Here is an 8,246-nt window from a genome sequence, read left to right as displayed (position 1 = left end):
TATTTCATTAACAATATTGTTATCTACCTAATAATTGTACGCTTTTAAAATTAGTTTCTAAAATAAATTTAAATGCATTTGAAGTTATGAAAGTACGCCTCTGACAAAAGAGTCAGTTTGAGAGAAGAATACATAGGTAACTGGAGACCAGCCCAATAATACTGCAGCCTGTTTCTCAGTTTTATCTTGTTTTCTACCTTGCTGCGATATATTGCTACTTAATTCTCCTCCCATTGGATACTTTCAACACAGTATCATAAAATATGGTGCAAGATTTCTAGGAAATGTTTCACCATTTGAACAAACTGAAACGTCTGCAGTTTTATCTCAATAATATTGCAAGTTTTTAATAGTGTCATTTTCAAACACGATAAAAATATAATAATGAAAATGTTATTTTTGTTGATGGAAATAGAATTTGTATGAAAAACATACCTGTTTTGTGAAATATTAAGAATGTTATTCATAATAATTAAATAGTATTGTCACGTCGACCCAATTTTAATAGTTCATTTTATATAATATGATTTTAATCGAATAATTTACTAAAGTCAATACCTAAAAATGTATTTACTCATAAATTCATGCAACCAAAGCAACTTTTAATAGTCTGTTTCAAAATAAAGTAAATTAAGTTAATACGGTTTCCAAATATACCAAATAAAAAGTAACACAAAGAACATAAAGAGCGTCAACTGCTCTCAAATATTGAACGACCGTATCGTTTACGTGATAAATTTTAATGCATATACATAAGAGGGCTCGCACATCACGCGCGTTATCAAAATAAACGTTATCAAATGGAGCTTCACAGATTGGCCGATGCAACTGCGACGCTGCGACGCTGCCGCATGCGTCGAGTTGCGTTGGCTAGAGCCTGCATGTCGTCATCGGCCAATATCGACTCCGCGCATGCGCACAGCCGCACAATCGGCCATTTCTCTCCAGACTGTCGCCACGTTCGGAGCAGCCGCGATGCGGCGAATGTTGATGTCGCTAGGCAGATGTGCGAGGTTGTATCATGGAACACCGGCTGCCCGTTCTCGGAAGTTTTGATTTATGGCGGTCAGGCACACGAGGCGAGTTGTGATGTGCGAGCCGGCTAAGATACAGATTGAACTATTGAATATAACACATGTGTTTAAGTTTTTCTCCCACGATGGCTGAGCGGCTTGTGGGTCGTGGGTCCCAGGTTCGAACCATGGGTCTGGAAAATTTACATATTGTTTTCAAATTTGTGTTTGGAGTCAGAGCATGAGGTTAATAGGTTGACCAAGTGGCTAACATGCATTTATCGTTAAAAAAATCTGTTAATACAACCTCCATTCTGTGGTGGCCTATATGATGATCTTTTAAGGATCGAACATGGTGAAGTAGTAGTTAAGTTTTTCCCATTTTTTTCCGCAGTTGAGATCCGTAGTCTGTTATACCACATTCTATAGATTGTAGGGTAGTTCAATACTCATTCATTTTGTGTTTTTTGGTAGTAGTATTCCTGAATGGTTGCTGTAGGGAGGAAGAGGGAGGATTCTGTCTCTTTCTTTGAATTAAACACTTAAGCTTATATTATAAACTGAGTATATCTCTGTAGTCTTGATAAAAACAAACAAATAGTGCATATTCAGAATTTAATTTTATGACTAACTCACTCACTTAATAAATAACTTACCTCTTATAAACCACGTGGTACGTCTAACTGTTGTATCGTATTCTAGACACTTACGTGGTGATGTAGAATATTTCTGGATAAATGACTATGATAATATATGTACCGTGTTCACCTAGTACAGGTCCTCTTTTAGGTACCAATTTTACTGAGATTTTAGATTACATATTTTTGCCTATTGACAAGTTTTGAATTACGTCTTATTTTTCTTTTATCAAACTTACATCTTCAAGTACTTATAGAAGTATTTTGGGTTTGGGTCGAAATCCCAAAGGCCGGAATCCCGAAGGCCGAAATCCCGAATGCTGAAATCCCGAATGGCCGAAATCCCGAATAGCCGAAATCCCGAAAGACTAAATCCCGAAAGCCGAAATCCCGAAGGCTGAAATCCCGAATACCGAAATCCCGATCGCTGAAATCCTGAATGGCCGGAATCCCGAAGGCTAAAATCCCGAAAAATAAAAAAATACATTGCGCAAATTGTGCAATTCAAGATAAACGTTAAGATTGTGCAAATTTTTACAGAAGAGACAAAAACCATTTGTTCTACAAAAAAATGGTTTTTTGTCTCTCTTGCAAAATTTGCGCAATTCAAGATAATTGACATGGTTTTTACTGTTTAGAATTTATTTTTTATTTTTCGGGATTTCGGCCTTCGGGATTCCGGCCATTCGGGATTTCGGCCATTCGGGATTTCAGCATTCGGGATTTCGGCATTCGGGATTTTTCGGGATTTAGGCCTCCGGGATTTCGGCCATTCGGGATTTCAGCATTCGGGATTTCGGCCTTCGAGATTTCGTCTGGCACCCAAGTATTTTGTATGTAGTAAGGTAAATTGTGTAGCTAACCATTTATGATTTTAGTATAGGTTTAGATAAAAAATCTGTTTTTAAATGTTGGGAAACTGACCTGAATATTATGTTAATATTCTCAATCAGTAAAATTGATCTAAATCTCGTATCTATATCTCTGGACCAATGTATGTATTATATCCAATTTTTATATGATTCATCCCTTAGTTTAAATAGCGAATAGCACACAGAAACTGAATCACCCATTAAAAGTTGATCGAAATGCAATCATATTTAAGGTCTATTGAACAGTAGTGATTTTAGACTTATTTATCACTTTCATTCAGATATAATATACTAGTATAAATGAGTTGCCTAGAGTCATAACTCACATATTCAAAAAATTGAGTTTTAACAAAAAACCACCAGATGTGTTTTGTAATTTGAAGAAAAGTATTGACCATCCTTGGATATTAATAAGTGAGTGAGTCGATTTACATTTCTTTTTTTAAACACATCCTACTCACAAGGCTGCAGATACAGCACACTATGAGAAATAGAACTCCCTGAATGATTAGAAAGACCTTGGTGACAGAACTTACATTATTAATTGAAAAATGTGAGTTATGATACCAACAGTCAACTTTATCAACGATTTTCACATGATATAAGGCGACTTTTGATACCTAACTATTTATTGGTATATTTAATTTAAAAATGACAAAATTGTAAAGTGTGAGTTATGACTCTCTAGACGACTCTACCCTATGTATGTTTAAAACCACTATTACACTTTTTTGTTAGTCTTCATAGAAATAATTGCTTATTTCTGATTAAGTTTTGAGTCCTTATAAAATTCCGATGAAATATGTAGATAGGTACCTAGTTGTTATTTAGGTGGGCTATACAATATAAGCCTTTTTTCAATATAAAGAAACACTTTAATTAAGAATGTGCGAGTTGTAAGTTATAATATTTGAGTCTTTGAAGATTGCAGCAGGGCTGAATGAGACGTTCTCGGTGTCATCTGTAGCAGCGCTTTGTCACAGCAGACGAGTGGCGAATAACTTGCGGCAAGTGGTGAATAGCATCCCCGGTGAAAAGATATCACACCGACTCGTATACTCAACGACTTGTTAGTCAGCCAAGAGAGCTCTTATGTGAGCTTTGAATGCTGTGGCATCCTGATTTGGCCCTGGAGCGGGCTACATTTATTCCGCGCCGCGATTTGGATTGTATTGTTAAGTATGCCGTCAAAGAATTGTGAGGTGTGCGCGCAGGTGAAATGTGTCAGGTTTGCTATCTTCAAAAGTAATTGGCTCCGCTACTATTTGAATAGCATATCCATTCATATTTTCTGTATTCAGCTAGTGTAAACTCCAGTACCTATAAGAGTAGTATATTAGGTAATATACATTTTTTCATTGAAATACTTTCAGTATTAAAAAAAACTTTTTATTATTAATTTTAATTACCTAAATGATTTTTAAATTTATGTAAATGAAAGGTATGTATCTAACCTATTAAAAAAAAGATTTATATTGCCATTATGTTGTGTAAGCAATGTACCTAAGTATATATTTGTATACTTCTAAAATCACTAATTTTCAGGACAGTCAAAACATAGGTGAAGTTTTGAATGACTTTGTATGTGAACTTTTGTTAGTGTGTTTCAACTAGCACCTTTTCTCATGTACGCTTAACGGTTAACTTGGTATTTTTAACCCACTTTATATTTCATAAGACTTATCTCACTTATGATTTCACTTATATTATTATTATTTGTGTCGCTAGATTTCAAAATCAGCCAAGTCCATAATAGATGAATAGGAGAAAAATAGCTTTTTGTTTTCTCAAATACACAGTCACAAGGGTGAAATTTTACATTATTTCGAGTATAGAATATTTAAAATTAATACATTCCACATTTTGATAACGCAGAAATGTTAGAAAGCAGTAGTTCTTCAGCAATTCACAAAAAAGTAATAAATACCTAAAGGTGGACCTCGCTGATTTTGAAATGTAGCGACACATTTAAGCTTCTCTAATTCATTAATACTGTGATTTAAATCAAGTTTGTTTGCAAAGGTAATTTCGTGCATCATAAATTACTTGATAATAAAAAAGGAATATTGTTATTGTGAGTGTATATTTTGTTTCTCGTATGAATGATTTGAGAGAAAATATATATGTGTACATAAAAAAGAGATACGTCGTAAATAATATTATATTGAATCTGCCAAATTGACCATAAGACCGATTCCAATCAAGACATCAGAATTAATCAATTTTACACAGAAACAAAAGTTGTCAAACATTTTATATTTTTTTGGCTCTCCTGAAAAGTAGTGTTATTTGTTGTATCTTCTTCGTTTTTCTTTCATGTGCAGAGATATTATATTATGATACTTCTTCAAATTATATAAATGAATCATTTTTTTCTTTTTCAAAAATCTTGATTGCTGAATGACGGATACTTACATTTGTACATATTGCTTAACTTATTTAATATCTGAAAAATGTATAAAAACAAATTTATGTGAATAATGTTTTCAATTTATGTTTACAATTACCTAATAATAATGTTTATGTATTTTGCTGTGAAACATAGCAGCAAGGTTTTTTTTTTTTTTTAATTTATGGTTGAAAGAATATAAGGCAAGGCCCACATTGGGCTGTAGTGCAATAACTTTTTTTTTGTTTTTAAATAAATTTATCACTTATTATATTTATAATTGCCAATTTAAATTAAGTTGTTATTGTTATTATTTTTTTTTTCTAAAAAATATTTTGTTTTTTTATTAATGATTTCTAAAGAATCAACATTACTTCATTATACAAAGTATAGATTCTTATTATAGTTTAGAATAATTTAGAATATTCTGATATTTCCCATTATAAATGAAAAACATGCGGTATCTAAAGGGAGAGATGGAGTGGTATGATCGGAGTGTAGGGATTCTAAATAAATAAAAGAGAATTTTGTTTGAACAATGTTCATATTATATTTATTCCCACATACACACGGCACGATGTGAACCTTGTCTTAAATCATTGTGATCGTATAGGTATATGTACATTGCACAATGTGTATACATACATCGTCATACATCCAAGCCCTGAGGGGCTATTATTATTCATTAATTTATTTTGTTCATAATTATTATATAAGGTTTAGATATACATTAATATTCCAATAACTGAAAGTGCACCCGCTCGCACAGGCGGTAAGAATGATCGAGTTACAAATATAACGCATAAGAGTTGTATCGGTGTACAAAACACTATCTGTACAGTCACAAAACGCCTCCGTTAACTTTATTATTATAGTGTAAAATTTCATCATAACGTACGTACCTACTAATTGTTATCGTAAATTATTTAATAATTTCATTACTTTCGAAGTCAAAAGCATCCATACGAAGTATATGGTTATTGCTTTTTTATTGCAAGAAGCCGTTACCGACTCGTAAAGTGGGCGAGGGGTTGGGGGCAGAAATGATGCAAACGAAACTCGAGAGACCCGCTCCGGGGCGGAGGGCTGAGGGCTGCGCGGCTCCCGCGGGGTGGCGGGCGCCATCCCGCGAAGCCTACACTAAACTACAAAATACTCAACGAAACTTCCCCTTCATCCGATATCTTCTCATCAATAACTAAAACGCCGATGGTATAACAGTTAAATTTGGACAGCACGTTTTGTTTCAGTATATAAGTAAGGCCCATGATAAAAAGTTTGAATAATAATTAATTATACAACCAAAACATATAGTACGAGTATATGAATAAATATTGTCGAGATACATGTTCCGTTCGGGAGATAAAAAATGTACATAATAAGACCGCGCGGAGAGAGGTCTATTATAAGGATGGAATTAAACATGTAAAATACTGTTGTATCAGTGTAAAATGAATGTTTTTTTTAATAGTCTTATGTAAAGTCAGTGTGTAAATAATTATTCCACCAATTATAATAAATACGACCCTTTTCTCCGCATGTCTTGTACAAACCTCTCAAATTGTAAGACAGCGAATGTTTATAATTACATCAAATACATGTTCATATTAAATTATGTGACTATAATATAATATAATAAGAAATTGTAATATTCCATACACCACAATGTATACAATGAGATAAAATCACTTATGAATGTATTAAATTTATCATAGATAAAATGAGAGATATAAAAGATGAGTGGCGGGCGGCCCAGCTCGGGGCGCACCTCTACCTACCTCAAGCACGAATAATAGAAGCAAAAAAGTTTATATTTCTTTAACGCCGTCGTCCCGCGGCATCGAAGTCAGCCAATGAAATAATTTTTAGATTCGGAAGCCTAGATGTAAAGTGAATTAAGTAAAAAATTCATGTTTTTTTTGAAGAGACAAAAAAAATAATCTTCAAAAATGACTCCATTTTTGCCTTAATTGAAAATGTTTTTTGTGCGTTTTTCAGTTACTTCACTTTACTTCCGAGATACTGAATTATAATTCATCATTAATAAACTTTTGGTGTCGCATATCGCATATATTAAATAAAAACAACCTTTAAAAGTTTATAATCGAACTGCATTTTCGAATAAATCATCCAAATGGTATTCCATGTTCCAGAATTGATTAAATTCAAATACATGGGTTTAAGTTAAATTAGTATGGATATTTTCAAAGTTTAATTTAAATATACACAATGTTCTCAACCTGTCGTTCGTGTACTATTTAACTTTTATTCTTTTACTTTTACAAGGAAAGGTACGTAACTTCTTAGTTTCATACGACAATAGAAAAGTAGAATATTGTATTCTGATGAATCGCCAATTAATCAGTATTTTTAAATGACTGATATTTGGAAAAACAGTAGAAAATGTCGAAAACCGTCCATGTAAAGGAAATGTTTTTTTTGTATTTAAAGCTTTTAAGCGCTGACTAGACGCTCATGCTTTACCAAAAGCTTATCTGCGAAAACCGGTTTGTACCGGGAAGTCCGTGTGTATGGACGAGAAAACTGTAGCTTGCGCAAACCGAAAAGTGTTCCATATTTTTTGCACAAACGATACCGCGCAGGCAAGTCACTGCCATCTAGCCGGCGCATTAGTGTCGCATCGGCGTCACACCGGTATATGAAATGCATTTGAATGCTTAGAGTTATTGGATGTTAGCGATATAGTATTTTAAATAATTGTAAGATACAAAGAAAATATTATATATCATATAGAATTGGCGCTGTAGAGTGCCCGCGGTTTTGCCGAACTGGATTGGCGGCAGGGGAGAACGGTGTTGGGAAATAGTGTGGGTGACACATACACGCACGATTACATACATACACACACACATACAGGCACGCACATCGGGAGTCCGCCTAGAGAAACAGCCAAGATTCGTGAATTACATCAATGTGTGATATAGAGTTATATTAATTTAGAGATATCTTTTCTATATAATTGTAAATATATATATATATAATATATATGACACCGAGTAAAATATTGATCATGTTAATTCCTTAAATAAGTAATTGATTTTTTATTGCTATTGAAAATCAGTCAGCACGCGAAGCACGCAATTTAGAAGAAAGCTCCAATTAAAAATCATAATATCAGCTCAGCAAAATAAACGAACTACCCTGCTAATATTTAACTGAAGGATCTTTGCTTTTGTTGAAGACCGATACGGATTAGTAAAGACAAAAAAGATGGCTATAACTTATTTACATAATTAATCTTTGGAGGAATAAAAAAAATCTAGATCTATTTATTTATATTCATTTCGAGATCAATAGTATATATTTTTTGGTT

This window comes from Rhyacophila brunnea, unplaced genomic scaffold (genome assembly GCF_057557595.1).
Source record: "Rhyacophila brunnea isolate RB1 unplaced genomic scaffold, BYU_Rbru_1.0 scaffold_7, whole genome shotgun sequence".
NCBI lineage: Eukaryota > Metazoa > Arthropoda > Insecta > Trichoptera > Rhyacophilidae > Rhyacophila > Rhyacophila brunnea.
The sequence above is the reverse complement of the archived record's forward strand: the minus strand, read 5'-3'. Positions refer to the sequence as shown.